The sequence below is a fragment of the Corylus avellana genome, chromosome 3 (assembly GCF_965113065.1).
Source record: "Corylus avellana chromosome 3, dhCorAvel1.hap1.2, whole genome shotgun sequence".
In the NCBI taxonomy this organism is placed as follows: Eukaryota; Viridiplantae; Streptophyta; class Magnoliopsida; order Fagales; family Betulaceae; genus Corylus; species Corylus avellana.
In genome coordinates, this window is record NC_142492.1 from 13,646,648 (window position 1) to 13,655,813 (window position 9,166).

At 34.1% G+C, this 9,166-nt stretch overlaps 1 pseudogene; it reads right to left on the reverse strand.

Annotated features, from left to right (window-relative positions):
- Positions 1-383: 383 nt before the first annotated feature.
- Positions 384-2,507, reverse strand: LOC148586826 (protein FAR1-RELATED SEQUENCE 5 pseudogene; annotated as a pseudogene).
- Between the last annotated feature and the right edge of the window lie 6,659 nt (positions 2,508-9,166).

Here is a 9,166-nt window from a genome sequence, read left to right on the forward strand (position 1 = left end):
TGAGAAGTCTATCAGAATTCCGGTAAAAGGAAATCATATAGAAAAATTGTGCCAGATGTTCTGGAATGGGCTACTGCTGTAGAAGTCAAGTGAGTCGCTTGTCGTGTACAAGGAAGAGTCAAAGGTTTTGTAATTATTCTTGTATTCCTTATTCTTCTTATAGTGGATTGATTTCCTGGGTTTGGCTGCCCCGGAGAGGTTTTACATTTAGAGAGTTCTCTAAATGGTTTCCTCTTCGTAACCAAATATCTGTGTTCTTGAATGTTCATTACATATCTGTATTTGGTTGAATATTAACTGTTAGGATAGATCTTATTCCGCATAATCTTTGTGAAACACCTAGACATTTGAATAGGTGTCATTTGGAGTCGTTTTTAGAATTTTCATGAAGTACAATTGGTTCTGACATGCCCGGTCTTCTTGCAAATGGAGCATGTCCTTTTCTTGATTGCTTGATTTCCTTTTGGATTTTTTTTTTGTCTCAAAGATTTTAGTTTTCCTCTACAACTAACATGCGGAGGATATTGCAAAGTGAATGAAAGGTTTGATAGTACTTGGCCGTTGAAGACATGACCCTCGACACTTCCTACATCTGCAACATTTATATCTTTATCACTATCATCATCCATTATCAGAAGCTCGTGATGCAGCTTTTGTCAACCAATGCTAAAATGATCATATTTTCTTTCGATTGGCACCCCACTTCTACAACTTAAATTTGCAACATTAAGCTATTTCTCATCAATGTGGAAGAATTTTGTGTTTCTACTTGGATATCATCATTTGAAATGCCATGCATAATGCGACTCTTAGCATTAATCGTCCATCTCTCTAAAACATAATGTTGGGGAATAGTGTCCACCAGAGATTTCTTCACAAAAGTTTGAAGAATGTGTCTACATAGAATTCCAACAATTTCAAACTTGTGACATGTACAAGTAGCTTTCTTCTCAAGAAATTCAAATGCAACTTCATAAAATGGATTTTCTCTCCCATGAAGGGCCACCTTATATATCTTCACTCCTCCTTCTTCCCGATCTTTAGATGAGTAGTAATTTTGACTTTTAAATAGCTCTTCTTGAAACATAAAAAAAGACTCTTTTGTGTAAACCTTTGCCGCCTCTACTTCCATCTTATAACATGTTTTCTAAATTGGTCTAGAAGTTTTTGTCTTGACATCTCTTTCTTTCTTTTTAAAATAACGTGCATCCAAGGCTTTTTCATATTGATAGACAAAGTCATTCACCATTGTGCTTGAACGAACATAATTTTTAAAAAACTTATTCATACTCTCACTCCGTTGAGTTGTAGACATGCTGGCGCAAAATGTGGTTCGCAAGTAAGCCGGCATCCATTTTTCACGTTGCATATAAAGTTTTTCAACCAATCATTCTCTCCCAACTCATACTTGCCTACAATTTACTCCATTCCGCCTCAAATTCCTCAATTGTGAATGTATTATGAATGCAATGCTGAAAGTCTCTTTGAAAAGATGGATATTTATTATATATATGCGCCAAATGTTTTGGAACCTTTTGTAAAATATGCCATAAACACAATCTATGAGTGGTTTTTGGTAGTACCTCTGCAATTGCTTTGCCCACAGGCTTGTCATCCTCAGTGATAATTGTAGAGGGAGCACGTCCAAGCATTACCTCAAGCCATGTTTTTTCAACAACCACATATAAGATTCAGCCGTTTCATTTACAAGCAAAGCACATCCAAACATCATAGATTGGTGATGATGGTTTAACTCCATTAAAAGGAACAAAAGGCATCTTATAACAATTTGTTAAGTAGGTAGCATGAAAAGTAACAACATCTCCAAAATATTGGCATGCAGGTCGTGATCTAGCATCTGCCCAAAAGCAATTGCCCATGCATCCATTTTCATCCACTTGGATTGCGTAAACAAAACCCGAATTTTTGCTTTGTTTCTCAAGAAAAAAATTGTACATTCTTTGTACATCTCCCTCTCCAAAAAGAATCTTTCTTCTATTGCCCAAATAATTTTACACATCTTTAGCAATAGAACCAACATTATGGTCACCACCAGATTTTTCACTCAACACCGACATTATCTTTCTTGAAGGGACACCGGATTTATTAAGTGTATCTATAAGACTTTTTTGGGCACGTGATACCACTCTATGTCCATGAAGCAAACTTGTACTTGTAGGACTAAGGAGATCATGATTATGTTCAGTTTTGAACTTACATACAATCCATTTTAATCCCACTTTCTTTAAACCCATAATCGCTTTACGTCCTATCCTTGTTTCTGCAGGCTTTGGGTTTGTATAGGTTTTCTCTTGATAACTTTTATGGCGGAAGCCTTCTCTTGAAGAAACATATTCTATCCCATTTACTAACTTATCCTTAGCTAGTCGAGAATGACTTATTCGAATACTAAAACCATTCCGCCTTGCATACGCATTATAACATGCACGAGCATCTTCTAATTCATCAAATTCCATATCAAGACATGGTTCCTTTGGACCATTAAATGAGGCAATACTTGCAATTGGTTGCTTCAAATCATTTTGATCTTTTATCATTTCATTTTCAACATTCCCATCTTCAATAAAATCATCACAAAATGATATTTTATCAAGTTCTTCGATATTAGTACTCATCCTAGAGATCCTGCGAGAGGATGACAACATTCTTCAATTATAACTACTAAAATCTCAACTTCATAAATTTTTTCTTATAAAAAATCTAAACTTAACAACTTGCTTTTGATATCATAGCCAATAATCCTACCCTACCAATACAACTGAGATGAGAATTCAAGGAAATTAAATAATAAGAAAAAAATCACACTGTATTCGGTGAGAGAGAAAACAGAGAAATATGAAAAATCACATTGTATTTGTGCAAATGAAAAATCACATTGTGAGAGAAAAATATAGAAATAATTTCGGTGAGAGAGAAATTGTGTCGTGAGTGAGAGAGGAGAAAGCACGGGACAGCACATAAACTTTTTTCTCTGCTGCCGGTGTGTGTGTCTGTGAGAGTGAGAGCGAGAGAGAGGGGAGCACCGAAGAGGTCTGGGTTGGCAAGCTCTGGGCTGGGATGCACGGCGCCGCTGGAGAGGGAGAGAGAGGGAGAGGAGAAAAATGAGGGTTTTGTGTTTTGTGGATGATGTGAGTTGGTGTTTTAATGGGGTGTTTTTCACCTCATTTGATTTGGTGTGATAATCCTAGCTGTCTAATTCTAATTGGTGGGCACAAGTAAGCCAGCTCCTTATAGAAGTTATCCCCAAACACCAAACTAACACAAAACATTAAATAACGACACAGCTAAAGAATTAACTAATGCAAATAAAGAGGTCCAAATATACAATATTTGGCACTCATCATTTGTATGATTCATTATTTTTAATTCCACATATTATTTGCATACACCTATTCAACCTTTTAGGTGTCGCATATTTTTTTCATTAGGAAAAACAAGTATATATTTGTTGGGTAGGTTGATAGGGTGGAAAGAAATAGATTATGGTGTTTTGATTCTATATCGCCTATGTTTATTGTTAGTAACGATGTTTCTTTTTTTAAAAAAAATAATAATAATAAATCTACAATGTTTCACCTCAGGAATCACTATATTGTTTCCACAAGAAAGAATTATGGTTATAACAAGGAGATGAAACTTCAAATGGAAGCTTCACAGAAGTGCAAGATGGGACTAGAGATTATCCTGTTATAGATATGTACAGTTTCGATTATGAAGGTGATCCAAAAGAAAAGCATGAGTATAGTATCGTGACTAGTCGACAAAGGAGGCCACCTCATATATATGAATATAAATATTTGGTATATTTGAATGGGACATAGGAATTGGTGAAATTTTCTAAGGGTGTAAAGGCTACAAGCCTACAATCAGAGAGGGGGTGTAAACTTTAATGAAGTTTTTTCTCTTGTTGTCAAGCATAACTCTATTCACTTGTTGCCTACCATTATTGCTCTAGTTTATTTGAAATTTTAGCAACTTGATGCGAAAACAACTTTTCTACATAGTCACCTTGAAGAAACTATCTACATTCATCAACTAAAGAGCTTAATTGTTGAAGGAAAAGCTAGAAAATCATGTTTGTAGGTTGAAGAAATCATTATATGGTTTGAAATAGTCTCCAACTTAGTGGTACAAATATTTGAACAACTTTATCGTTGGACATAGTTATTCGATAAGTAACTATGATAGGTGTGTGGATTACAAACAATTGTCAGCAGGGCTGGCTCAATGTTTTCTGGGACCTTAGGCAAAACTTTTAAATGGTAACTTATTTTTTTTTAATATTTAAATATTAATTAAATAATATTTATTTGAATATTATTATTATATTTAGAGTTCTTATTTTTATTAATCCTTACAAAAATAAACACAACAATAAAAAAATCAATTTTTTTTTTTGATGAATCAATCCAAGAACTGCACCAAATCTCTGCTAAGTATATGTTCCAAAACTGAAGCACACAAAAGCAAACTAACAAAAAAAAAAAACCACCAGAAATATTATCAAGAACCCATACAAAGTTATCAAAAAAATATATATATATCAATACTGTAGCAGTAACTTTCTCACTTGATTCTTTGATACACCTCTTTTTCAAACAAAACCTACCAAAAAATTTGTCAAAAACTCGTATTGAATCCACCAGAAAAATCATGCAGAAATAAACATTAGAAAAAAATCATTTTTTTTTTTTAATAAATGCTTACCTCTTTGATACACTTATTTCAAACAAAGCCCACCAAAAAAATTGACAAAAACCCATACAAAACCCACAAGAAAAATCAAGCACAGAGATAAATGTTACAAAAAAAAAAAAAAAATCAATTTTTTTATGAATCCTTACCTCGTTGATACACCTGTTTCAAACAAAACCCACCAAAAAAATTGTCAAAAACCCATACAAAACCCACAAGAAAAATCAAGCATAGAAATAAACATTACCAAAAAAAAAAAAAAAAAAATTATGAATCCTTACCTCATTGATACACATATTTCAAACAAAACCTACCAAAAAAATTGTCAAAAATCCATACAAAACCCACCAAGAAAATCATTAAGCATGGAAATAAACAATACGAAAAAAGATATCAATTTTTTTTGATGAATCCTTCCCCACACTGCCACTTCTCTTTGTCTTTCTTTCACCGTGTGAAATAGAAGCTATGAAAAAATCAATAGGTTTCATTTAAGACCCATTTAATCACCTTAATATCAAAACCCAAAGCTTATAGGAAAGAGAAATTTTCCTTTAAAGAACTCAGTCAATCCATTCAGCCAAACTCACTGACTCCTCTTCTTCTTCCTCTCTCTCTCTCTCTCTCTCTCTCTCTCTCTTCATCTCTCTCCATCACATTCTGTTTTGAGTGGAACTAAGGAAAAAGAAAAAAGAAGATAAGAGGGGGAAGCGGTTGTAGTGGAAAAGAAAAGAGAGAAAGAAGAAGAAAGGAAAGAATGTGGTTGGTTAGGTAGGGTTAAAATGGTCTTTCAATATCAAATAATTTCGGATGCATAGGCAAATAAGCTCTTTTTTATTATAAGGATATTTGTTTTTTTGGATTAATTGGTCTTATTTTACAGTGGGCTTATTATATTGGGGCCTTATTAAATTGATGCCTTTTTTAAAATTACTTACTTATCATGATTAGAGGCCTTAAGTTTTTATGAAAAAAAAATTTGGGCTTTATTAAAAAAAAAATGGACCTTAAATTAAAAAAAAAAAAATTATTATTAAATTATTTTTTTTGAGCCTTATTAAGCCGGGGGCCCTAGGCGAGAGCGCCTCACTCTCCTAGTGGTCTAGCCGGCCCTGATTGTCAGATAGTCTTTTTTTTTTTTAATACTATTTGTTGATATATTTGGATGACATGCTTATTGAAATCTCAATTAGGTGATAATTTTGAAATGAAGGGCTTGGGCCTTGTGAAGAAAATTTTGGGGACATAGATTCACAAGGAAAAAAAAAAGTAGGAAAGTTGTACATTCGCAAAAAAAATAAAATAAAAAAATTGATTAGGCAATTGAATGCTTTGGTATGTAGAATTTCAAACTAGTGAGTACTCCACTTGCCACTTATTTTAGAATTTCAGCCGCTATACAACTAAAGATTGAAGAGAATGAGCAATTCATATCACGTGTTCCTTACTCTATTGTAGCTAGGAACATCATTTATGCTATGATTTGCAATTGTCTAGACATTTTATAGGCAATTAGTGTTGTTAGTCGCTACATGGCAAATCCTGGTAAGGTTTATTGGCAAATAGTCAAATGTATACTTTGGTTTATGCAATGCACTATGGTATGATCTATAAGCCAACGGTATTGGTTCTTGCATCTTTGGATATATTGATTATGATTATGCTGGTAAATTAGATAAGAGGAGTTCTTTAATAGGTTATGTTTTCATTCTTTGAAGTTGTGCCATTGGTTGGAATGCGAAATTACAATTGACAATTGTTTTGTCCCCCACAAAGATATGGTATATGACAATAAAAGATGCAATGAAAGAAATAATTTGGTTGAGAGGTTTAATCAGTGACTTGGGATTACAATAAGATGTAACTATAGTCTTTTGCGATAGCCAAAGTGCATTTGACCAAAAATCAAATATATCATGAAATCACTACATACATTTTATATTAAATATTGTTTTCTTCATGAGGTTATGATAGGAGTGGGGTAATATCAAAGTAAAATAAATTGTCATAAACTAGTTTCGACTCTAAAGTTCAAACGAATACTTGGACTTAATTGGCATTTGTACCTTATGATTACCCAAGGTCCCAAGGAGGTTTGGAAGAGATTTTATGAGGAGATTAGTGACTTGATGAAGTTTTAGTTTGGGTTAAATTCACTTTACCCTTTAAAGTTTCAATTCAAACCCCAATGTTTAAAAATTGGCAATCTACCCCTGATGTTTCAAAAATTTTCAATTCAGACCCCCCGTTACTAATTTCCGTTTAATTGGATGGAAATCATCCCACGTGCGTCTCACGTGGGATTTTGATGCCTTTTATTCCAATTTTGCCATAATTAAAACCTATAAAATTACTTAATTACCCTCAATTTCATAGGTTTTAATGAGGGTAATTACGTAATTTCATAGGTTTTTATGAGGGTAAAATTAGAATAGAGGGCATCAAAATTCCATGTGAGACGCATGTGGGATGATTTCCGTCGAATTAGACGAAATTAGTAACGGAGGGTCTGAATTGAAAATTTTTAAAACATTAGGGGAGTATATTGCCAATTTCTAAAAAATTGAGGTTCGAATGGAAAAACCCATGAAACTTCAGGGGTAAAGTGAATTTTTCCCTTTTAGCTAAAGTGGAGATTTGTGATGTGACTTCACAACGTACGAAATTGTGCCCCTATCCTAGCATCTTATTTTTTTTGGCTGCTTTTCACAAATTCTGGTAGACTTTTACTTATAAGTAGTAATGCTATTCATAAGCATTCCTAGTGGAACCTGTCCGCAAGTTGCTGAGCTAGCGTGGTTAACTGAACCATGGTCATCAGCTTTATTAAAAAAGCTAAAAAAAAAAAAATCACGCGTGAAGGACTAAAAGCAGGTTACGATTTCAAATTTTTCATTTTTTCCCCCAAATCCCCAAAACGTTTCCCTCTCCTCCTCTCCCATGTTGCTCCCTCCCTCCCCTCATCTTCGGCCACCACCACTGAACGCCACCCATGCCACCACTAGTTAAGCCAACCATTGAAAACCGGTCACGTCCCCAACTCTAAATCCGGCCGACCTCTACCTACCACAATGACCGGCGACGCCCACCATCCAAAAACCTGCAAGTCACCAACTCGAAAATTCGGCCGAACGCCACCAACGGTAATTTTTCTCTCTTATTATTTGGTTTTTCTCTTGTTTTCGGGAATAGAATCCTGGTTATCTTGCAGATTTCAGAAAGCAACCGAGGCTTTCTTGTTGCAGTTTTTTGTTTCTATTTGTTCCTGGTTTAACACATTTCATAAATTTATTATCGAAGCAGAAGCAATGCGGACCCGAACCAGTTTCTCTCTCTTTCCCAAACCACCAGCCATCCAAAAACTGACAGGCCGAACAATACCCTAATCTGACATTTGAGGTAGGCTAAATGGGTATAGGTTTTGTCGGGTTGAAATCATGATGACCGATTATAATAAGAATTGGTGGTTTTTCATTTGATTTCGAAAACGGGTAAGAATTTTTGGGTACATTTTGTTTTTCATTGGAGATTATAGGTTTGGTCCTATTTTTGTGATTTCTTTACTATTTTGATGGAATTTGGATGAATGATTTTCGGATGGAAGGTTGATTTTTGTTGAGTCTTAATTTCCTTGGTCAATGTGTTGAAATTTTTTGGAAATTTCTCTGTTTAAGCCGAATGGATTTGGGAGAAGCTTTCTTCGGTTATTCTTTGGTTTTGGTTTTATTTGCACAAGATCAATTTGCTTCTTTCTCAATGGAATTTGTGTTTTTGTGGAACAAGAAAACTTGCTTTGTGCTGTGATTTAGGCTTCTACCTCTACTTCCTAACTTGAAAATTTCTAACGAGTTTGTTGCGATTGCTACTATATATTTTTTGATTTTTTGGTTTCGGTTTTGGTTTCGGTTTTATTTTAAGAACGGAAAATCAAAACAGCTCTATATGTTTTGATTTTTTTTGTTCACAAATGAAGATTGAAACTATATATGTTAGGAGGAAGACAATGATAAATAAATTTCAAATTTTGTAAGTGATTTATTTTAACTTACCTAGCTCCAAGTTCTTATGGTAAGCCACATGTAGTAGCTTTGATCTTCTTAATCAAAAGAATGATTAACATTGTTGATATGATATTTCTATTGAGCTGAAAACTATAAGTTTTTCCCCTTGCAGGCATTGTTGATCAACTTCCAAAGATGACCATTGTTCTATTAGTTGATGAAGGCACAATTCCTGATCATTGCCAGCTTTGTGACGATATAATGGATTTTCTTATGCTCATCAAGGATGCCATCATAGCAAAAGGTTTGTCAAGGATATTGGCGGCTTCATATTTTATATAATTTTGTACCTTGTTGATTTAATTGATTAGTTTAATGGGATATTTGGGCGAAAGGATTTTTTGTATTGCTGAAGGGTTTGGCATTTATTGGTAATCCTGATACCTTTG